The following is a 25,245-nucleotide window of genomic DNA, read 5'->3' on the forward strand; positions in this document are numbered from 1 at the left end:
AACAACAAGCCTCTGGCTTTGACCATCCAACCAATTCTTTATCCACCTAATAGAACACCTTCTAATCCACCTCTGTCCAATTAAGAGACGTGTGGTGTGGTAGCATGACAAAGGCCTTACACAAGTCCAGATAGATAACATCAGTTACCCTTCCTTCGTCTACCAATGCTGTCACTCCATCACAGAAGGTCAGGCACGATCTGCCCTTGGCGAAGCTGTGCAGTTTGTCTCATCAGAAAGATGAATCAGCCAGCATATATAACATCTTGCTTATCCCAGAACGGGATAAGACAGAAGCTCTGAAACCATAGAGAAAAGACTGTTGCCTAGCTTCAGTGCTGCTTATTCAGTTCTCTCAGAGGCAATTACTAATTGTTCCTTTAGCTTTCTGCATTTTTACCCATGCAGGGTTTGTGCCCTATAGCAGCATTTCTGCATAACTTAGTCAACCTCAGAAACTCTGCTTACATACACACACATACCACATACATGTAATATGTGTTTAAAGTTTACAAGCTTCTGTTTCCGCACAAGAAAATTAAAAGATTAAGTGAAAAAAAATAAATGATGGCTCAATGATGTATTTTCTCCATGTCCCTCAAACCACTCACAGCAGCTTTTCATGAAAGCTGCGCTTTATCAAATAACAAAACCACAACAAGTAATCACTTCTATCAGAAAATAAAAAGAGAAAAAATTAAACAAGCATCTAATGTGAATTCACAGAAGCTTCAGGGTTCTTGCTTGGCACCTTCAAAAGACAAGAAAATTAATTCTTGTATCCTAGAACAAAGAGTTCAAATGCATGCTCACCACAAAAAAGATCACTTATCCACATTCATTTTTCTCACTAAGATCGTGGATCTCCTGTGATCTCTCTCACACACGCAGGATATGCTAAACTGAATGCACCTCCCTCATTCAGACTCTTTCCTTGCACAACTCAAGAAGAGCCTCCTACCTGTACCACAAATAGCATAATTCAACACAGAGGTTCCTCTTTCAGCCTACAGATTAGTTGCTCAGGAGTGAATTAGTGTTTCCATTTCCTTCCAAAGTAGCATTAAAAGTATTGATAAGATGCTGTATTATAAGAATTAATAAGATAAGTATTATCTCTATTTCACAAATGGTCTGTACAGCTCATTCTTTTTCTCTATTCAATAAAAATAAGAGCTAAGTAAACACACTAAGAAAATAATAATTTAAAAACCAAAACCAAACCATCTCCAGAACAGTCAATGCAGTTCTAGATAGAGACCACATCAGAAACAAAGGCAGCCTTGGACCAGGCTGTACTGAAAACAAATAACAGTGAAGAAATCAGATCTCTGCAAACTGAAGCACCCCTGTATTATTTCTCAAAATAGAGGAAAACATATTTATGAGTACGTGCTATTTTACAGATGTGTATGCAAACACCACAAAAAGACTACAACAAAAATTGAGAAGTAACGTAAGGAATGCTCACCGAGGTCATGCTGAAAAACATGGGTTGTGAATTTGCTTGAGAGTACATGAAGAGAATTTTAGATGAAGTATCACATACTGTCTGCTGCAGAGACAAATGCCTTTTCCTGCTCCTTCATTAAAATTTGCCAGACAACTAACTAGTGCTTTCAACACCTAAGGAAGTTAAATAACTGCAAGGTTTTAAACGCAGACAATTCAAGAGGGTATTTAAGATTCACATGAATACTTGGAGGATGTGCAGAAGGGGAATCAATTGTGAGAGTTTAATTTCCTTACATTAATCATTTATTGCCATATCACAGCATTATCATAAAAATCAGTTGATCTGGAAATTCAGCACAGCAGTTATTATGTACTCAGAACAATATTTAAGCAAGCAGTTTAATGGTGTGTACAAATCTCTTTTGTGTCTACAAAAAGATAAACATATGCATAAACGTTACTCTTAGTAACTTAGAACATTTTATTTCAGTAGCCTACTCCTTTTCCAAGTCTAAGAGACAGAAGGGAAAAATACTATCGATACATTCAGAAATAATGCAGAGTCCAACAGAAATAAGCACGTTCTAAGTGCAGTCCTGTAAGTGGGCTAAGGTGGGCCTGGGATGTAAATCTAGGAAACATCAAGGAGGAGCAGGGTAATGATTTAATAGCAACATCTGGCACTAGCAAGGCTTTTACTGATGCATTTCTCCATGAGTCAGAAGAGATTCTGACAAACTGCTACGGGTTGAGAAGTTACAAAAATAACCCGAAGTCTAGAAAGTGATGCACCGTATAATCTTAAATGTTAAATCAATTAATTTCACAGCCAAAAAGGTAAAGGGACAATTATTTTATTACATAAAATTACGTATACGAAGAGATGTGGTAGCACTGTAGTTTTGTTCTGCTCCCCGACTCCTTCGCATGAACAAATATAAAGTCAATCGTAATTAGATTAAAAATAAGTTGCAACTAACTAACCAAGGAATTCAGACATTTCCTATGACTGAAAGTTCTAATACCAATGGTAAGAAAAATGGGTATTAAAAACTAAGGATTTCACAGTGCTTCTCTAGGCTAAAGTTTACATAACAAAATATCAAAATGTAAATCTGAATTTACAAGTGACTGAAGAGAAAGGATACAGCTTCCCTAGTTAGAAGATATGCAAATTGAAGTAAACACTGCATGACACCTGAGTTGAAGTTAAGATCTTCAAGGTAGCACTTGCTACCTACTACTTTTCTCCTTAAATGTACTTGTATACTTCTCCACATTTACAAGCACACATTAATTTGTTTAAACCAATGTACGCCTTGTGAACTAAGTTTCTTCAGTGCTATACACATATTTCTCCCTCAGCAAGTTCTTACACTTATCAGCCTTCACAATTTTGGTAAAACAAATCTACTGCTAAGGAGAAATAAAAGTAAAAACCATCCCTCCAGATTTGGGAAAAAAAAAAAAAAGGTATTATGCATGCCTCTCCTGATGTTATAAATAGCATCTTAAAATATCTCTACCACAGTGCTATTAGGCTTAATATGCCTACAGTAGGGCTGCCTCTGCTGCCACAGCTTCATCCTAATACATTCATGTGTCATCTGCAATGGGCTTTGAAAATAAAGGCACAACCAGTCAAAATATTTACATACTTACATACTTCTTCATGAAGTATTTCTTGCAAAGGCTTAACAGGCATAAGAAAGCTACGATGACTATGTTCACTTATCATAAGTAAAGAACTTTGAGAATTTCCTGGCATGCAGGGATAAGAAAACTAAGCAACTCATCAATTTCTGGAATGCAATGTAACCTTCTGGCCTTTCTTTCTTTTTCAGTCCTTCAGAAAGGACAGTCAGCTGGTAACAGACTTTTTCACAGATTCCAAAAGTTGTGACATAACTCAAAGAAGCACAAGATCTACGAGGCTCAACCTGTTTGAGGGTTTTGTTGTTGTTGTTGATGATGATGCTGTTTGATTTTTAAAGTTTGACGGATGATGCCAGTTTACATGGATTATTTTTTCTTCCCATTTGCTAGACTGCTATCAGAATCAAATCTAACATATGCCTTTAGTATTTAAAACTATATTTACTGCAGAAAATTAACAGTAGAGAAGGGATCAGGATCATAATAATCTTAGCAGCTTGGCCTTTCAGCCTGATAAGAAAGGGTATGTTCCTTACAAAAGGAAAAAGCATTCATATGGTGACATATGCTACTAAATTAATTTCTGCTCCAAGTAGACAGACTAGCAATAGCAAGAATATGAAGGTTTTTGTTTAAAAAATAGGCTCTTATTTAATGACATTTAACTTAGTGAACAGTTCAAAGAGGAACATTTATTTCCTAATTGCCTTGTTCTGCTAAAATGCTCAGCACTCATAAAATACAAAAAATTAGGAGAAATCAGGCACCTTTTAGGACCAAATTCCACCAAATAATATAAATATCAGGTAGCGTTAAAAATGAAGGGCATAAAACAAAAATGAATTCACATGCAGTAAGGACTGGTGCACAAAGGTTAAAGAAAATTGATTCCTAACAACTGACACGTATGACAATGGCAGAGGAAGACAACCAGCCCAGAAAATTAGTCAGCATACAAATTAATCTTCTTACCTAAGAACAAATTGGAGATGGAAGAAAACAATACAGAAGCTTTCTGCCGGAAGAATACTATCACAGTATAGAAGAATTTCTGAACTCCTGAGGTAGACAGGTGATCAAAATTAGAAGAAGCAAGAAGAAAGTTTCTACCTAGCTCTACAGGTCTTACTTATCTCATCAGAGATGTCCATTTGCCAGTTATTTAAAAAGGAGTTCAGAGTTGAGATTGAAGTGAAATAGCTGTAAACTTTACAGCCATTTATGCACTAAAGAAGCCGTTTCCACAATGCCATAAAAAGAACTTGAAAAGGAAAAGAGAAGGAAATACAAAACAAGTGGGTGATATTTATTAAGGTCACTGAAAGCATGTGTTTCCTTTCTCTCTGCCTGAAATGTTCTAGATAGTAGACATTTACTTACGTGTGTTAAAATACTTTCGTAACTGCATTCTATCAGCTCACAAGTCATCCATTTTGACATTTCTTTGGATGAGCACAAGTCAGACACTGGCTGAGCCAAACGTTTGAAGAATGCAGTGTGTTCATGTCTCCCATTGTCTAACAGTTAAGCTATTGTAAAATCCTATTTATTTATTTATTCCGTATGCCATTTAATCTAGCAGTTTGAGTAAAGACTAGAGGAGCAGTTCAGTTCCCAGCTTGAGCACACCGCTGTGAGAGCAGGTCGGTTCTGCAGCGGACTAGAGATCAGTTCACGCAGTGCAGCACAGTGCCATCTAACTGCAGAAGGTACGTTGCTACATTATGAGCATTATGGCAAAACTTTGCAAATCCCCTCAATGAGGTAAAGCGTGTGTACAACTCTGCAGCATTAAGACCAAAGCTGTTCATCCTCCAGCTTATTTCAGAGCTCTGTATCATGCTAGTTTTACTACTGCTTCCCCCTCCCCCCTTTCCACCTATCTAGGAAAATACGTCATAGCTATTTGTTCATTTTAATCAGTAAAATAAGGATAACTACTTCCCTACCTTATAGATGGAAATGAGGTAATTAGCTTTGTTCAGTTCACCCTTTTGCCTCCCACTGCAAGGAAAGCTTTCACTTCTACATGTCCATGCAAGTCCTTCTCTCTAGATACTTCAACTTCCTATTTATATTGGAAATGTATCTTCAGAGATCAATTTTATACTATGTTCTTACATCCCGAGTAAAGTTTATAAAATGCTTCATATTTTAGAATTTTACAGCAACGTACTTTTCAGTTTTTATAGAGTTTGAATTTTTGTAGATGGAAAAGTAAAGTAAAACATACTCTCTAATCTACATATTTAATCACCTATAAACTTGATTTACGGACAATCGCGTGCTGACAACTGAAAAAAAGAACACAGATTTTAACTGGATACATAGTAACAGTGCTGAGATAATTCATTATTATTTGAAGTTGAGACACATTGAGTGCTGAAAGTTTTGAACAAAGTAAGTTAACTGAAGCATGATATAAAGACATTTGGTTTGGGGTTTTTTTCTCTTCTTGCTCACAACGGTTTCTGGAAAAGCTTCCAAAGAGAAAGCACTAATGAAAAAGGTGGGGAAATTCAAATAAGTGATAATTTTAAGCCAAAACGTCTCTGAAACTTTACAAAACATTTGGGTCTTCACCTAGAAAAGACTTTACAGCATAATTATAAAATAGCTTTAAGGTATCTTTTCTGACAATGTGAGAGGTATTCTGGAGCATTCCTAGAAGCTGGATGAATCCTCAACTGGAAGAAAAGTCAGTCTAATTTAAGGTTTTATGTATGGCAAAGTTGATTTTCCTAGCAGAATGAAAGATACGTGACCATGTTAACATGAAGAATTATTCATTTATGGTTTAGGATTAGACCACTGACGCTGAGAATTTGCAGTATGTGTTACTGTATAGGACAGGCAGGAAAGCAGCAAAGCACATCACAAAAACTTTCAGTAAAGAGAAAGGGGTTATGATAGCACAAACAGGAAGCAAAAGCGAAGTCTCAAAGGAGCACATAGCTGTAAGCCCAGGAATCTGCAGGACAAAGCATACAACTGAGGTTGTAAGTGTTAAGGGTCTCAGATACTGAGGCCTGGAGGGATAGCGCTTCTGAATGAGCAAGAAGCAGTACACAGAGTTCTTGCCTGCTGCTTGATTTTGGTGTTTTGCTGACTGATATGCAAAGGAACATGGTTGGTGCATGGCAATTTTTCTATACCTGTTTTCACTAACACTGTACTCAATTAGTAGAATGCTAGCAAAGATCACACACTAGTGTTGCCAAAACACCAAGGCCAAGTCTTAGCTTATGTACAAGGGCTGGGAGATGAAAAGCGGGAGAAAATGTCTTCTCTACCCCCTCCTAGGTTAGCCCACACACTGTTACAACCTCCATCTAAGAATCTGTAATAAACACTTTTGGAATATTATCACGTGGTCCAGATAACATACATGGGATCAGCAGCTCTATGGACTGCTATTGGAAACTATGAAAAATGCTATATCCTTAGAGACTTTCTTGAATGGCTTAACTTTAGCAGCACCAGAGAGTTCCACAAGTCTATTAAGATTTTCTAAGATATTTACTCTTCTTTACCTATTAAAATGAAAAAATCTCCCTTTGATCTTTCCTTCTATTTACATGACATTCTCTTAAAATCATACCCTTCAGTGCCAGTCAAAAATAAATGTCAATTTAACATTTCCTGCTGCAAACTTTTATAATTTACTGTAGATACCTGACAGAACGTTACCTAAAAATTTAATCCCTCAAAAGTACCAATCTATAATGTTAGAAATAAAATGAAAAAACTTTAAGCAATTACTTTCCCACAGTTACTCCACGGCCATTAAAAAGATTTCAAGAAATGAAGTCACTACACCAGTAAAAATATTTAGTGTTATACATCTGCTATATACCTGTTTTCAAATCAACGGATTAGAACTTTAAAGCCCTTGATTTATTCCAAGAAAGTTCATGATTGTGTAAGGTCCTTCCTCCTCAGCCATGTATTTCAGACCTGCCTCTCCTTGAGGAGAACGGAGTAGAATATAAAAAATGAAAGCACTATGTGTAACCAAAATTTTTTATAGCGACTGTGGCCTAAGTGGTTCCTAATGAAACATAAAAGTTGCCAAGAGAGCAACTTTGGTATTCTAATAACCTCCCAGCCACTCATCACTTTGGTGGGACTTCAAAGATTACATGCGAATTCTATGAGTGAAAGTAATGAGTTCTCAAACAAAAGAGTAACTCTTAAATTAAGGAGCTTCGACACCATCCATCTCCCTTGTGCAGATGACTTAGATTTCATGAGGATGATGCTCACAAAAGTTGAAATTTCTTACAGTATCATGTAATTCTACAAAACTCAGATTTTCCAAAAGTCATGCATCTCGAATCCATCTACTTCATATTTAAAAAAAAAAAATCAACAAAGATTTGCATTACTTTTATTTATTTCGTCTGACTTGATTTACTAGATTAGGTTAAAAAAATATTTTAAAAATATGATTCCCCACATAACCTTTCTAGCAGGGTGCTGCTTTTGCTGTTTCGTGCAGTGCAACTCATCATTATGTACTTCAGCATAACTCATGAAAAAATTAACATAGTTCGGAGATTTCTGGAAAGAATCTAATCATGTTCTTAGCCATATGGAAGAACTAGAGGATGCTCGCTTCAGATTTTCATATTAGTCATTATTCGTACATTTGGCTATTATCACCATTTGTCTGAGTGTAACGACAAAACTGCCACAAATAGGTAGCTTCGCACATGGTATGAAATGTCTCGCTAGGACACACTCCTCCTTCTGAGTCGACAGTTACTATTTGTAGAGCTATATATCTTGCTTTTAACATTCAACACAAATGTTTTAAAATATGCTTGTAGGAGTCCTTTATGACGCAGTCCCTGTGTCACAGAAATTAATAGAAAAACTCCTACTGATTTCAGCCCCGTTACCAGAAGAAACCAACTAAAATCCCTCCCTTGGAATACCACTTTTTGGCATCTGGGGCATTTTTACTGGTGTGTGCGTGTGTGTGAGATAGAGAGAGAGAGAGAGGGAGAGAGAGAGAGAGAGAACACGTGTGTTTCAATATAAACACCTATTTTCATTTTCTTTTGGGCGTCGGCTAGAGCCAAAAATCTGTGAAAAAGCAGAGACTTCCTAAATCAGTCTTCTAAGCTCATACCCTATATCATTCTTTCCTTCTTCCCTTCCACATTTTCTTCCCTTCCATCAGCACAATAAAGAACCTCTTTCATACCATGAATGAGTTTGATCATAATTTCCCTTTTGACGTTGAAACCTCAGATCTTCAGGCTGTCCTTCAAGCATCAATTTACAAGGATTGATTTGAAAGCAATATCTCCTATTTATTTTCATGGTAACTACAACAGATACAAAGAGGACAATAACACTATTTGATAGTGAGCAAGTTCTCAGCTACAAATAATATTTTTCAACATAGCCACCACCATTAGCTTTGCATTTTCGCCAGCAAGGAACAAGAGCCTGCATGCCTCAATCATAAAAATCTGCATGGGCTTGAATTTCATGTCCTTGTTGCCACCACTGAAACACACTACTCACTGCTTCACCGTGTTCACATCCATTGCTTAGTCTCTAAATAAACATTCATCAAGTGTTGATGAATGCCAATGGGTGCAATTTTTTCCATAAGGAGGAATTCAGTGACACACCCTTCTTCATCTGCACTTCCATGTCAGACACCATTTTGTCAAACTGTCCCTGTGCTGCCATCTGTCACTCAGCAATAAAATATAATGGAATACTGATGGAAGACTCGATCTTCACTGCAACACCACAACACTGTCCTCTATCAATATGGGCCAACAGAATAAAATAGGATGCTTCACTTTCAGAGGAACCATTGTTCTTTTACCAAGCCTTCTCCAGATGGAAACTAGACTTTCTGAGCATATCAGATGCCACCATTATGCATCTACCAATATTGGCAATAAGTTAGAAAACAAGCAGGAAAAGTTCATCCTTGCTCTAGGAATCTTAATATTCAAGGCATATTCATGATTGCAGACAGGAATGGGCATCAGTTAAACGCGCCAGGATATACGAAGAAACACAAAGCTTTTTAATTATCAGTTTGGATAACTATGTGACCAAACCAATTATTATTTTCCCTCTTAAAGAGAGTGCTGAAGGAGTTGGAAGGCTAGCACCTTCTGAAGGGCCCAGAATTTGCCTAGGCAGTTAGAGAAAGTGGTGGGGAAAAGTCATAGAACACATTCAGTTGGAAGGAATCTCAGGTCATCTGATCCAAAGCCCTGCTCAATTCATATCAAGCTTTTTGTACAACCACTTCTTCTGCTATACAATGAGCTCTATTATGAATACCCAGTAGAAGTTTAAAACATCAAATTTCATTCTATAGCAGAGAAGTAAGAAGTGTCTCCTCGGGATAAAACAAGCTAAGAAAGTAGAGAGCGGTATAGTTTGGGATAAGGACATTTCCTTTCAAGAAGCTGAATTATTATTACAGCCAAAAGAAGAAAATATTTTGGACTCTTTTGTACAAGGGAGAATAGTGGTGTTATTATAGCACTGGAATGGAATCAGTTTTTCAGTCTTCCAGGCAACCTTCTCTCTCTTCTTTAGGCCTCAAATTCTTTACTTCATTTCTTTCTTCCAAACCACCTTGCACTTAAGGACTAAAAATGTTTTATGATTTGTTACCATGGATCTACTGTTATTCCTAACCTCATTTGATATAATGTTAATTCTCAGAATATAAAAAGATTTTTTGAATGACTGATGAAGTTGAAAAGTTCACCTTTATAGAAAACCCTTCCTTTCAATGGTTTTTTTCCACTGAAAATCTCATGTGTCTCTACTTGGATGAAGGCCAGATTTGTTTGAAATAAGGGAGGAATCTCTATAAGATGGAAAAAGGACAAGAAGACAATGTTCTTCTAAGTCTAGAATCTAAATGAACTCAACTGTTTGGAGCAAGGCTGTGTGCTCCAGGACAACATCAAGCACTTGATGCAGACCCTTCCATACATATGTAGTTATTTCCAGCCCTTTGCTTCCACCAGACAACACAATCAAACCAACAAGTACATAGATGCAGGCAGTCCTGAGAAGAAGCTGCAATTATTCAGAAATACTTAGGACACTTCTCTCACTTCTGGTGGGCAAACAATGGGTGAAGTCTTGTATCATCCTGTAACATCACGTGATAAATATGATCTTTACATGATCCAATACTTCAGTGTTCTGCCAGTGCACATCCATGGACTAAGAATCAGATCCCTGCCCAGAGTGCTGAAATACACAATTTTGGGGGGAAATATGCAAAATGTGCTTCTCTGAAGCTGCAACTTTCAACAGTCAGTACAAATTTAAATGCTTAATTTAAAAGAATAAGTAAAAAATTTGAACTCACAGACAAAAAATGTAATTTCTACTTCAGCTTTCTTCTTTTACATGTTCTCCCAGATCGTGAAAGTTTGTTCCATGCTAACAATCAGCTTTAGTTATCGTTTGCAGTCTCTATTCATGTTCAGAGGCAGTACTACACTCAAATGCACTCTGATGAATTTGGAATCCATATATCTACTAATCCTTCACACAGAACACATTCAGATCTTCAGTGAACTAAGGATAAAACGAGATGTATTATTTGAGTTGCATCCTTCAAAAGCCACCCAAATAAGGACTGAGGTAGGTGAGGAATAAGATCTCTTACTCTATTGCAATAATATTTCAGATGTACTAAATACCTGCAGGAACTGAAAATTCAAATCCCTACTAACAGAATCTAACATTTTTTTGCTCACACTGCTTCCAGCTGCAACTAGAAAATTGTGAGAAAACTTTGTTTCCCCAATAGATCTTCAACTAACTTACTCCTTTGGGTTTTAAATGCAAAGGCAATATTTAAAACTCAATTCTCACAATCTATAACAAAAACAATCAATTTTTTTCTTACATGTTATCACAGAGCTCAGGATGAATTCTTTATTTCACTTATTATTGTGCTCACCAGTGTTTTGAGTAGATACTGCATTCCCTTGATAGAATTATTAGTACAAGTACCTTACGATCTATACTAGAAGATTGAAATACATGTTCCAGTAGAATTTACTCATTTACCACTTCTAAAAACCCATTCTCTTCCATAGTTAGGTTGTACCTTAACTAGGTAAAGGAGTCAATTTGTCTTTTAATACTACTCTGCTTCTAACATAACATATTAATGCAAAGACTTCTTAAGTTTTCTTTCTCTTAATAAGTTGTTAGTGCAGTGTTTTACTTTGTGCTGGCACATCAAAGGCATAGGAAAAGCAAATTTAAGAGTCTGCCATGAAGCAAATTAAAAGACACAGAAACATTTGGGTCCAAATGAACCTCTTGAGACCATCTAGTCCAACCTCCCTTCTCAGTCATAGTCAGCTACCATAGTTATTCATGACTGCGTCCCATTCAAATTTCAATATTCCCAAAAATTTCTAGAGCACGGGGTCCCTCACAGACTGCGTTATACCTATTGGCTTATTTTCTTCAAAATGAAACAAATGGCAATGCCAAAGAAGATGACCAAAAAAAAACCACAAAAAAAGAATGTGACCTTTGTCTCTAGCATCTATAGAATAACTTTCCTTGACTTTAAAAAACAAGCCATTAATAACTCCAGAGGTTACTTCCTTGAAATCTAAACGAAGCCTTGTTTTCTGGGGGTAGAGCTTTTATATTCTTCTTTTTTCAAACTTAGACTACTTCTCATGTAATCAAATCACTTTCAACACTGTTGGAAAGCAGGCACCAATTCCTTGGGTGCTTTTCTAAGGCTTGTGATAAGAACTGATTGAGTTTACCAATACATCTTAATGAAAGCTTACATTAAAATGAAATGTAGGCCTTAAAGTTTAACCCAACTTGTTGAAATGTTAGTAAACATCCTCAACTTCACTGTCAAAGGATTAAGACCTTACATAGACTTATCTCCAGGATTTTCTATACATGATGAACTGGAAATAATGTTGGAGTATGTCCCAAATCACTCCTATTTCCTGTCCAAAAAAGAAATGACACGAAATAATTATCTACAGTCAGACTTCGCTTTTTGAAATATTTAACTTGAGAATGTTTAGACTACTATACAGCATTGAATTTAATGTCATCCAAAAAGGCTGAGAACTCTCCATCCACCCCTCAGTCACCAAAAATTTACGTCACTTCTATATATTCACTTACAATGGAAAACAGAAACAGACTGAAGAAATTGGGTACTATAACTATATCTGAAAATATAGCTTGAAAAGAGTGCAAAAAGAAATGGACGTCAAATGTCTGTTATTAGCTGGATAACACAACAGGTGCTAATGAAATTACTGGCAAACATTCAGCTCATCTCAGACATCTGCTAGGAATGAAACCATTAAAAAACAGTCCATTTTCATCTTGTAGAGGTTTATGCAGATATTTGCTCCTGTTCCAGTTGAGTGATTGAACCTCAAAATCACAGAATCATTTGAGTTGGAAGGGACCTTTAAAGGTCATATAGTTCAACTCCACTGCGATGAACAGAGATACCTACAGTTCAATCAGGCTGCCCAAACCACAGTCCAGCCTGCCTTTGAATTTTTACAGAGACAGGGTATCCACTACCTCCCTGGGCAGCATGTTCCAGTGTTCCTCAACTGTTATCATAAAAAAAACTCATATGCAATCTAGATCTCCCCTCTTTCAGTTTGACAACGTTTTCCCTTGTCCTGACATAACAGACTCTTCTAAAGAGTATGTCCCCTTATTTTTATAGACCCTCTTTAGATATCGAGAGGCTGCTATCAGGTCACCTTGAAGCCTTCCCTGGGCTGAACAGCCTCCCAGCTCTCTAAGCCTGTCCTCATAGGGAAGGTATTTCATCCTTTGGATCATTTTTGTGGCCGTCCAACAGGTCCATACCTCTCCTGTACTGAGAACTCCATATCTCAATTCAGTACACCAGGTGAGGTCTCACCACTGCAGAGCAGAGAGGCAGAATCACCTCCCTCAACCTGCTGGTCACATTTTTATTTTTTATTTTTTATTTTTATTATTTTTTTTAATGTAGCCCAGGATATGGCTGGCTTTCCGAGCTGTGAGGGCACATCGCTAGCTTACATCCAGTTTGCCATCCACCAGTACTCAAGTCCTTTTTGAAAGGGCTGTGCTCCATCCTTACTGCTCCCCATATGCTGATAGCGGGAGTTTGCTACCACGCAGGTGCAAGACCTTGCACTTGGATTTGTTGATCTTCATGAAGTTCATCTGGTCACTCTGTTGGAGCCTGCCTAGGTCTCTCTGAATGGCATCCCATCCCTCAGACATGCCAACACAGCTTGGTGTCATCCATAAGCTTCCCGAAGGTGCACTCGATCCCACTGTTGATGTCACTGAGGAAGACATTACACAACACTTGCCCCAGTACTGACCTCTGAGGGACACCACTGATCTTCATCTGGACATCAAGCCATTGGCCATTATTCTGTCACTACAATCTGGCAAACAGTTCCTTGTCCATTGAACAGTGCACCCATCAAATCCATGACTCTCCATTTGGAGAGAAGGAGGGGTCTGCATCAAAGGCCTAGATAGCTGATAACATTAGTGGCTCTTCCACTGCCCATTTATGCAATTATGCCATTGTAAATGAGCAGAAGGTTGGTAAGGCAGGGCTTTCCTTAGTGAAGCTGTATTTGTTGTCTCATATCACCTTATTCTCTTCCATGTGCATTAGTATAGTGTCCAAGAGGCCTTGTTCTATGATCACCCCCCGCACAGATGAGAGACTGACAGGTCAGAAGTTCCCTGAGTCATTCCTTCTACCCTTCTTAAAAATGGGTGCGACCTTAAAGTCCATTGTCTTCATTGACGTAACAGTCTTTTTAGTAAAACAAAAAAAATTGGCACTAGATGTTCTTTAATGCAAGATGAGTGAAATCACATGCTTCCAATTCCCTCTGCTCCAGATTCTTTTCCTGACAACAGGGAGAGGGACTGCATTTATGCAATCCGAGTAACAATTAAAACACATTAAGAGGATTGGAATAAAAAAAAAAAATCACGATGCCAAATTCCATCACAAACCTCTGGACTCATACACCTGTGGACTCACACATCCTGCATTTTTTTGCAGTAGTCTTATTTCAAATGAAAACATCAAGCTTAGATCCAGAACCGTCCAGAAAATGCTGGAATATTCCCGAGATCTAAACAGTTCTGAGCACAAACAGTCTCAGGATAATAATGTCCAATAACTGAGGTCTTCTCCTAAGTGAATATAACGATTAGAAAAATATAACCACTGTCTTAGCTGTGTATCTGCCTTCAGAAGAAAGCATTCACTGTGAGTCCCTAGTGGCTAGCATGTAGCTGTGATTTAAGCATCTACAATCTAGAGATAATTGGATATTCAGAACTCTCCCTATCAATCACATACAGATTCTTATTCAGTATAAAACAACATACAGCTTTTTCTTCACTAAATCTGTAAAGACCCTAGGCCCTTACCTAGAAAGCTAGTGCACACACACCATTAATCTATTAACAGGAGAGGCAAGGCTGGAAAAAAAGCAGGAATGCTGGCAAACCTCAGGATGTCCTGTGACAAGAATGGGTACCGTATAATTGCATATCAGCAATGCTATTTTGTTTTCCCATCATTGTTCCTATACGAATACACATAGATTCCGAATCACATTCCAGCACTCATAGAATCACAGAATCGTAGAATCACAAGGTTGGAAATGACCCACAAGATCATCCAAGTCCAACTGTCCTCTCATTACCACCTGAAACACAAGCACTAAACCAGATCTCACAGCTCCTCATCCAGACCTCTTGAACTCTGCCAGCAACAGGAACTCCACCACCTCTCTGGGCAGGGCATACCAGTGCCTGACCACTCTCTGAGAGAAAAAGTTCTTCTTTATGTCCAACCTAAACCTCCTGTGGCACAACTTGCAGCCATTTCCTCAGGTCCTGTTTGTTGCTTGGGAGAAGAGGCCAAACCCCTCTTCACCCCAACCTCCCTTCAGGAAGTTGTAGAGAGCAATGAGGTCTCCCCTAAGCCTCCTCCAGACTGAACAATCCCAGTTCTCTCAGCTGCTCTTCATAAGACTTGTGCTCCAGACCCCTCACCAGTTTCGTTGCCCTTCTCTGGACACGCTCCAGGGCCTCAATGTCTTTCCTGTAGTGAGGGGCCCAAAACTGAATACAACACTCGAGGTGCGGCCTCCCCAGTGCTGAGTAGAGGGGGATGATCACCTCCCTGCTCCTGCTGGCCACACTATTTCTAATGCAGGCCACCCTCTTAGCCACCTGGGCACACTGCTGGCTCATGTTCAGCTGAGCATCAATCAACACCCCCAGGTCCTTCTCCACACTCATCCAGCCACTCGTCCTCAAGCCTATAACACTGCATGGGGTTGTTATGCCCAAATGCAAGACCCGACACTTGGCCTTGTTGAACCTCATCCCATTCACCTCAGCCCAGAGATCCAGCATATCTAAATCCCTCTGGAGGGCCTCCCTACCCTCAGGCAGATCAATACCACCTCCCAACTTGGTGTCACCTGCAAACTTACTGAGGGTGCACTCAATGCCCTCATCTAGGTCATCAATAAAGATATTAAACAAGATGGGCCCGAGTACTGACCCCTGGGGGAGACCACTTGAAACAGGTCGCCAGCTGGACTTCACTCCATTAACCACTCATGGAACACATTGAACTGAATCTGCTTTGGACTGAATTGGACTGAATCTGCTCAGAAAGATCATGAGAACAAAATTTCCATTATTCAGGGAGAAGTTCCTTAATGGAAATTAATTCGCCGAAGTAAGATGAACAACTTGCATTAATTTTGGTGTGGCTAGATCTACACAGAGAACGCTAACAGCACTTCCCAGACAGATGTTAACTCCATGTCAGAACATGGCAGGAACAGTGGTCTTCTCGTGTTCTACATAGCCACAATGACTAATATCTCTCAAAGTAATAAACTACCTCCGCTAAATACTCTAAACTATAAAGAGATATTAACACATGTTAACTAATTTAGGCTTGGACTCTGTTAATGACCCTAACAACGGGGTCCTAGGAGCAAAAAATTAACAGCAAGAAAAATTTGCTACTCGCCATGAAATGAAAGTCTTTTGTATATATTTTGTCTTCTTGTATGTTCTTTTGACACAATCTAAACTTTCAGTATGAAAAACATGAAAATGGTATTCATTTTAGTGAAATGCTTTTTGTGTACAGGATTTTTCATTTCTATAAAGTAGAAAAGCATCAGTTAATAGTAACTGAAAAGAAATAACAAAACAGGCAAGTCTACAAAGCCTGAGGACATTTTAAGAGTGATGCAAATAAAGCATATCACAAAGACCACTTAGTAGTAATCCTATTTTACAGGCATAACTTTCAGTAAAGTTCAAGAAAATTTAATCATTAGAATTATGGGAGGTAAGAATTTCTTATAAGTATTACAGGGCCATTAAGAATTGTCATCAGTTTAAAACGGACTTAAATCATATTCATTAATTATTAAGCATTACTCTGGTTCACTGATGTTTTTAATGGAATGAACTGCAGTAACATCACTGCTATCTATTTATAGACAACTCATCTTTCAGTATAGAAGAGCCTTTTCATGTTGGTATCAAAGCAGGTTCTCCCTCTGTAGCAAGACTTCTAATCCATTGCTTAGTGAATGAAAGAGACAGAACTGAGGATGCTTATGAATCTCATAGTAGCCCATGCACTCATTCATAATACTATCAATAAAACAAAGTCAGGTTTATAGAATTTTTTTCCTCCTAAAGAGAGAATACAATCTCTTTATTAACATTTTAAAAGATCTAAGAGAACTGAATGAATAATGTCAAAAAAGTAACCTGTTGCTCACTGCTGGTCTTTTCTCTTGACCTTTCCATACTATTGATGTTAATCCATCACAAGGTCAAGTGTGCAGTCTCGTTTCATGGACATTTTGTTGTTGTTGTTCCCCCCCCCCCCCCCCAATGCCTTAAATGAAGTAGTATGCTAGCTGCAAGTCTTATTCCTCTTACTCCTCCTAGCTGCTGACAGTTTGTATCTTTCCCAAAAACATTCCATCACATTCCTGATTTTCTCATATGAAAGTATGATAACACACCCCAAAAAAGTAAAGAAATCAACTTTCAAACAACCTCAAATACAGTCTGAAAAAAGGACTACCAGACAACCTGCAGATAGTTGTTACCTAGAGATAGTAGATGCTAAATAGAAGTGCCATCTGTCGGAGCAAATTACCATTTATGTGTCTCACTACTCCTATGCGTTCAGAAGAAAGAAATTTATGTGTCTCACTACTCCTATGCGTTCAGAAGAAAGAATTGCAGCCTCATCTACCACACTGATATCCGCTCACAGCAGTTCCAAACACAGCCAAAAAGCTCTACACTGCAAAAAGGCCAAAAGTCTTCAAAAGAAAATTCTCATTCTAGCACTGCAATTACAACAGCATTAATTTAAAAATTCTCAAAGGTGCTACCTCACATTGCCTAAGGTTCTTCTTACCCCCTGAAATGTTAAGACTGTCCAGAAAAATCTATTATGAAAGTTACTGTGATGAAAGTAGATTAAGTAGTTTTGATTTTTTTTTTTAACTTAAAAAAATATATATATCCTAGCAGAATTTATCTGTGGTCCTAAACTGAAGAGTTCATTCTTCAGAGGGAATAAATACAGAGCTGTTATGTAAGAAAGTGCATGAGAATAATTCCTCTGGATTATGTGCGTATCTAGAGGCTGAACTCTTTTTTCAATAGAACACCACAAACAGCAACCTAAAAATGATAAAAATAACACAGCCTCTGCAACATAAGGCGGCAACCACATCTTCAAAAAAGCTGCTGGAGGTAAAGTCTCAGTTCCTTCAGCTTTTTGCCATCTTCAGATAAACCAGTTTTCATTCTGACCTCAGCATTTGTGTGCGTCAGCTCCTCCAGTCCTATTTTTGGTTCACTCATCGAACAGTATCAGTGTCCTAGAGAGTTCTGCCTGTTAAGTGCATTCTCTGTAGTGACTAGCTTTTTGTAGTAAAGAATCCTCTTCATTATACACAAATCCAGGGTGCAACTACAGGTGGCAAACTGCAATAGGACATTTTTGTAATTAAATACTTGGCTTCAATATTGTTATTCACACGAATTAAAAATAAAATCGCAATTTAGTGTCATAGAACAGAAGTTTTACTGCCTCCTTACAGAGCAAAACAGAAAACTGACTGGTAACCCTACACAGTTTATGCATTTTCATGAGCTTCAACCAGCTAGTTTCAGGTTTTACAACTAAAGTAGATACTTGAATTTATAATCCAGTTCAGAACAACAGTGAAAGAGTTGGTGTTTGATTTAGTTAATGTAAATTACAGATAGAACCTCATTCATAGACTTGCAGTTCATTATTACTGAAGTCTAAGCACTTCTACTCACCGTTTATTCAAAATAAGAAATAGAACTAGGCTGCTCTCTGCCAAGCAGTACAATGTTCAGAGGTTCCTAATTTTATTAATGCAGAAATCTTACTAGCAATTACAAAAACTCCTGTCCCTTCTCTTTCCAGTAGCTATTTTGAAGCCTCCTACTTCCTTAGATCCATAGTTATACCAGGCAGCAGAGCCTCCCAGAGGTTCCTTTCACAGGAAGGCTCAATTCATCCCTGCCATACCCTCCACTCCTGAAAGTCTTTCTGCTAGCCAGACAGAAAAGCACATGGAGAACTAAGCCTTAGAGAAAGCATGAGGACAGCAGCACAGTGCACAACAGTTTGCGAAATCTGAAGGAAGTCAATCTTTTCACATCATTAGGATAATGAATAAGTGGCACATACCAAACACTGGAGCAACTAGTACTTCTTTCTTTGCAGTCCTACCTGAACTGTTCAAGTACTGCCAAACCGTGGATGAAACTAGAAGACCTAATACTGAACGTATATTTCTGAAGCTAGTAAATAAAGCAGAATTAAACTTCATGTTTTAATTCATCATATCCCTCTACAGTACTGTACTTATTTCTAAGATAATTCTATTCCTATCTAGGTGGAAGGTAATCTCATTCTTAGGAAACTGTTTTCAGTAGAAAGGTAAACCAGGCCATTTCCACATATCAGAGTGGAGTTAAAGGAAGGGCAACAGCACATACATGAGTGCAAAACATTACGTAGGAGTTTGTGACAAATTGAGTCAAGTTCCCCCTTCCAACAGGAATAAACTCAGGCCAGAAAGCATTTTAGGCACCAACTATACGGCATCAGACTTATACCAAATCCGTTTTGAAGTAAACTGTCTGTATCAAGACACAAAATCTGAGACACCCCCATCTTTCTAAACCAGTAACTTTTGAAATCTGAAGTTCAAAATACTATTGAACTTCAGTATGAATCCGAGGACTGAAAACAAACGTTTCTCAACAAGATTCAAACTCTTCACGAAATCCTTTGGAAAGAATACCGTGGATATCATACAGCTATCTTGGTAATACCCTCAGTGATTATTCTTGATAACCCCCATCCATGAATCTCATCACTGACATCATACATATCACAATATAGATGGATTTTTTTAAAATGCTACACAAATTGCTCATTTAGCAAGATACTGATGACAGAATCATTACGATTTCTTCAGTAATTTCTATGATGACACTGACGACCTGAAGTGATAACATTTAAATACAATTATTCACAAAGCCACAATGTTGCTGCAACAATTAGAACATCTGTAATGAAGGAAAAATAGCAAATTAACTGTAGTATGATAAGCAACCCATTTCAAACAACAGATCCCTCCCCTTGCAATTAGAACATATGTTTACGTGACCTGTCCCACACAAATTCAAGTGGAAAAGCTTCCAGACATTCCATGCTAGCTCAATCCAACTGTTCTACTGAAGAAGAATATCTGTATGTTGTAAAAGCAGAATTAAATATGTTTGAGAGATGAAAATGTAATAATGTCCTCCAGCATGAACAAAAATAACAATTTACCCCTAGGCCTCTTTTACACAACATACAAAGTAAAGGAATGCCTTATCAAGTACCCCATTTGAAAATCTGCACAGTAAAAAAATTCAGTGATACACTGCAACCATGAGATTGTCGTAACTAATAAAGCCATGGGTTTCATTCAGAATTTCCAGACTAACATCAGACAGCAATTATTTTTCATTTCCAATGTACTGCAAAATATAATTTTTTGTCATAAAAAGAAATTGGAGTACTCTGAAATGCTTCTAGCAACAAGCAGCTCAAGTGCTTTTTTTTTTGTTTTCCATTTTCATCTTCCATCTCCAAAGCCTCTGTTTTATTTCACTTTTCTTTTTACTTAATTCCATCTGTGTGCAAACTTGCTGACACTATTAGAAAAATAAAATCATAGAATCACTCGGGTTGGAAAAGACCTTAAAGGTCATCAACTCCAACCATGACCTAACCACACTACCCTAACTCTACCAACCCTCCTCTAAATCACATCCCTGAGCACCACATCCAAATGGTTTTTAAACACATCCAGGGATGGTGACTCAATCACCTCCCTGGGGATATTCCAGTGCTTACAACCCTTTGTGTAAAGAAGTGTTTCCTGATATCCAACCTAAACTTCCCCTGGCACAACTTAAGGCCATTTCCCCCAGTGAGAAGAGACCAGCCCCGCTCTCTCTGTAAGCACCCTTTAGGTATTGGAACAAAGCAATAAGGTCTCCCTTCAGCCTCCTTTTCTCCTGACTAAACAGCCCCAGTTCCTTCAGTCTCTCCTCATAGGCCATATTCTCCAAGCCCTTCCCCAGCCTTGTTGCCCTTCTTTGGACCTGCTCCAGCACCTCCTCAGGTGCCCCAAACTGAACACAGTACTCGAGGTGAGGCCTCACCAGTGCCAAGTACAGGCTAGGATGACTTTCCTAGTCCTGCTCACCACACCATTCCTGATACAAGCCAGGATGCCACTCGCCTTCTTGGCCACCTGGGCACACTGCTGGCTCATATTCATATCATGACTGTCCATCAGTACACCAAGGTCCCTTTCCACCAGGCAGCTTCCAGCCACTCTTCCCCAAGCCTGTGGGGCTGCCTGGGGTTGTTGTGACCAAAATGCAGGACCTGACACTTGGCCCCATTGAAACTCATACAGTTAACCTTGGTCCATTGATCCAGTCTATCCAGGTCCCTCTGTAATGCCCTTCTCCCCTCAGGCAGATCAACACTGCCTCCCAAATTGGTGTCATCTGCAAACAGGTACAAAAACTAAATGTGAAAACACATATATACGAAGCTCTAGGAGTGAACCTGATTTCATCTGCTGCTAACCTTGCTGATTTCCAAATATGCCATTTCTGTTTATGTCTTTGCCTGCAGCTGCAAATGTGCCATTGTACTGGATCTAGCTCTTAAATCCCTCTTTTAGTGTAGCGAGGTCACAAACACCATGCCACATTTGTTTTACAGTGCTTGCTTCTCTGATTGATGACATCTATTGAGCTATCTGCAACTCCTTTATTGCTTCTGTACACTTATTCAATTTGTTTCTGCTCAGTCAGACTGCATATTTAGCACTATTTTGCTTTTAACTACATCATCTGGCAGAATACAATGAATGGACTTCTCATTCAACTCATAATTAAAAGCACCATGCAGGTCTTATCAGACAAGGGAACACTCTTAGAAAAGATGCAAGTTTCCAGTGACTAGGACAGTTTATTTCCCTACTCTTAAACAGTGTTAAGCATTTAGAAACATAGGTCCTAAGAACACAGACTCTCAGCTTACAGCTGTTTCTAAACAAATTTATTTAAGGACACATGAGAAACTCAAGAAAAGTTTCCACTTCAGTGACTTACAGAAAACAAACAAAGAAAATAATCCTTAGCCTTAGCTCTTCAACAACAGGCTTGCTGCTTACTCACTGCTAGCAGGTTAAGATTTCTTTTCTGTTCTAAATTAAATAATAACTCGGTCATACTTTTTTCCAGGAACTCTACTCAGCGTCATGGTTCACATCTCTATGTGTGATGCTGACTAACAATATGAACTGTATGAACTGCTGTGAAAAGGTGACAGAAGCTGTTGAATTACTAAGGCTTGGGACATGGGAGCGCACTCGACTATGATAAACACAGCAAGCAAGAAAAGTTATTCCAAAAGCTTCCTGAAGCTCAGACAGAATTAACACTATAAGATGTGGATCTTTCTGAATATGGAAGATTTATTATCTTCCTTCATCTGAACTAATATACATTGAAGTTTTTATACGCTGAAGTCTGGAAGAAGGCACGCAGAACTCATTAAAACTTTAACAATTTAATGAACAAGAGGAGAAAGAATTGTAGACCATAACCAGCTAGCCAATTTATGTGACTAGTTCCAAGTGCTAGAGGAAGGTAAGAAACCTGTGCTGAACCCACGAGAGCCCTTTCTTCATTAGCTGTTATTTTTTGGTCACTCCTATAATTCACATTTTTCTCAAGAGTAACAGTAGTAGCTAAGCCTCTTCTAAATCCTGATTAATATTTAAATTAGGCAGCTACCTGCTGGCTGGGAACCATCTGTGGCCAAATAACAATTTCAGTAAGTTTCATACATAAAAAGACAAGCAAGCAATGTTTAAATTCCTATTTTTCAGATATTTTGAATAAGGAACACAACTCTCCTCGTTACAGCATAAACTGTTCATTTACACAGTGTTTCTAGCTTACACCAGTACTGATTGCCAGGTAGGTGCTTTGGACAATCAATTTTTAAAATTATTACTATTTTAATGTTTTCACACCTAATTAAATATCTAATTTTCTGTCAGTGTACTTAACAAAATATCAGACCTGAGGCTCCAGGTTCAAGTTTCAGTCAATGAAAATGAAACTGAATAGAAAATACAGTAAATTTCTTCTGAAATGGGAGCTTACTGATCAAGCATTTCCAGTTCCATTGTGACCTTAAAGAGCAGCTGTATTTTCTATTATAATTAGCTCTTGCGCCGTAAGGCATAACTGTTCTCATCATAGAGCAGGCAAGCAGCTACTTATATACAGTATTTCCAGTAACAATTACTGTACTTTAGGTGTTTTGTATACTTGTAATTTAATGCTACAGAGCCAATTACAATATCTTCGATGTACATCTACATTTCAATATTCCTTATAAAGTAAAAACTGAATTTAAAATGATTTTTCTAAACTGGTTTCATCTCCTATTTGCAATAAAGTAGGAATTTCAGAAGCATTCACTTATATTCTTTTTTTCTGTTTTTATTCATGTCACTTCAGGATATATCAAGAAATCAAACTTCTAAAACCAAAAAGAGATGTATCTTCCTAGAAAGGAAAGGTATCAAGCAATATCCAACAACTAGTCTTGACCTTTTAAGCTTTAATAAAAATGGAATATCAACTATCTGAAGAGTCATGAAAAACAAAGTTTAAGTAGTAAAATACCAAGAGAAAGCTTCAAAAAAAATGAGAGGTCTCACAAATATGTTTTACATGCACACACACACATAGATCAAGTCTGTTGAGTCATACACGAATTTCAATCCGTGGCTACAGAGTCATGCTTAATCTTGCTCTTATATTTTTTGGAACCAGCAATACTGAATTCTCTTCTAGACAGTACCATCACTTCAATGCTTGGTGATAAAGCCTATAATGTTACTTTCTCGCTCTATGTGAGTTTAGGATTAACTGGCATGTTGTCCTCCAGCAACATAATATTTAATATTTAAGGACCATTTTTACTGTAGAGAATCATGGGGAGTATTAACATGTCTCACTACACAGACACAGAGCACAAGTAAATCCACAGAGTTAAACATAAATCCTAAGGCTGGGGGTTTGGAGGGGGCAGCTTCACTAATGTGAGCCATTCCGTTTTCATTTTTGTTTGCAAGTTGTTAGCTGCTGAAAGCCAAAATTCAGGAGTGCACGTCAAAATTCTTCCTTAGTGTAACCAACACAAGAAGCCATCAACTCAGAAACTAGCTCAGAACCTTGCTCAGAACTTAGCAAAGCGGAAGCTCAAGTAACAAAGCTTTTCTTGTACAACACACATTTTGTCAGAGGGTAAGACACTGTCATTATTTTTATACCACAGATTCAGCTTAAAAATATTTTTAAGACTTTTTTTTTTTCTTCAGTTTGGACCACTTCATAACTACATTGCAGCTTTGCTTGAAAATCACTTTTCCAGCAACTCTACACAGATCAGAGAAAAACTCTGCTGCACTCTGTACAATATGCTTTTAAAATACAAAAACAAAAAAAGCCCCTTCACCATATAAAAAACAAAAACAGACAAAACAAAACAAAAAAAAAGAACAAAAACCAAACAGAAAAGAATCCAAAATAGTTTACTTACTTATCCCATTTTTGCAACTTCTCTTTCGAAGTAAAATACCATGCAGAGTAACTTTCCACTTTCTGTGTTCCACTCGAGAGTTCAGCCAGGTGCATCAAATCAATGATGCTTTAATTACCAACATGTGTGAGCTGTGGGTCAGCCAGAGGATTTGTAGCCTCTTGGGAAAAAAAAAAAAAAAAAAAAAAAAAAAAAAAAAAAAATCAGCTGCAAAATTAATTACACTAATTACTTTCTATGCTTTTAAGTCTTAGTAATTATCAACTCATGAAAAAGTACTGCAGAAGAACCAAATTCTATTATTGCTGTCAAGACAAACTTATTTTCAAAGTACTTTTCAATGTATCTAGAATTATTGCTAAATTACTAATAAGCTTTCCAAATGAAGTGTTATAATTTTTTCCAAATGTACACGCCCCAAAGTGCCAAAATCATGCAGAAAGTGCCTTTTCTAAGAAAGCATGTCTAACCAAAAAAGAAAAAATGGGGGAGGGGTTGCAAAGAGGAATTTATAGCTTCTGATATGTGTTTAATAAAGTTCCCAGCAAGTCTACTATTAACGTTCTTTATCTGATTCTGCAAATAAAAGTTCTTTTGTGTGAGCATATTTTGCTGGACTTCAACATTTCAAAGCAGATCTATTTATGAATTAAGTTCTTGAAACAGATACTTTTCGTGTCTAGGAATAGAAGAAAATGAAAAACCAAACTGAAGTACCTGATCACAAAATCTGTCAACAGCTCTTTTTAGAAAACCCAGTTCTCAAGAGGTTACAATTA

The 25,245-nt window shown here is 37.8% G+C and overlaps 1 long non-coding RNA gene across 3 annotated transcripts in view; it reads right to left on the reverse strand.

Annotated features, from left to right (window-relative positions):
- LOC125694522 (uncharacterized) overlaps window positions 1-24,577 on the reverse strand; it is a 106,770-nt gene extending 82,193 nt beyond the window's left edge. For all 3 annotated transcript variants that reach the window (XR_007377588.1, XR_007377590.1, XR_007377589.1), the window contains exon 1: window positions 24,467-24,577. This is a non-coding gene — a long non-coding RNA (uncharacterized LOC125694522). The remainder of the gene's footprint in view (window positions 1-24,466) is intronic.
- Window positions 24,578-25,245: the final 668 nt, after the last annotated feature.

This window comes from Lagopus muta, chromosome 6 (assembly GCF_023343835.1).
Source record: "Lagopus muta isolate bLagMut1 chromosome 6, bLagMut1 primary, whole genome shotgun sequence".
NCBI lineage: Eukaryota > Metazoa > Chordata > Aves > Galliformes > Phasianidae > Lagopus > Lagopus muta.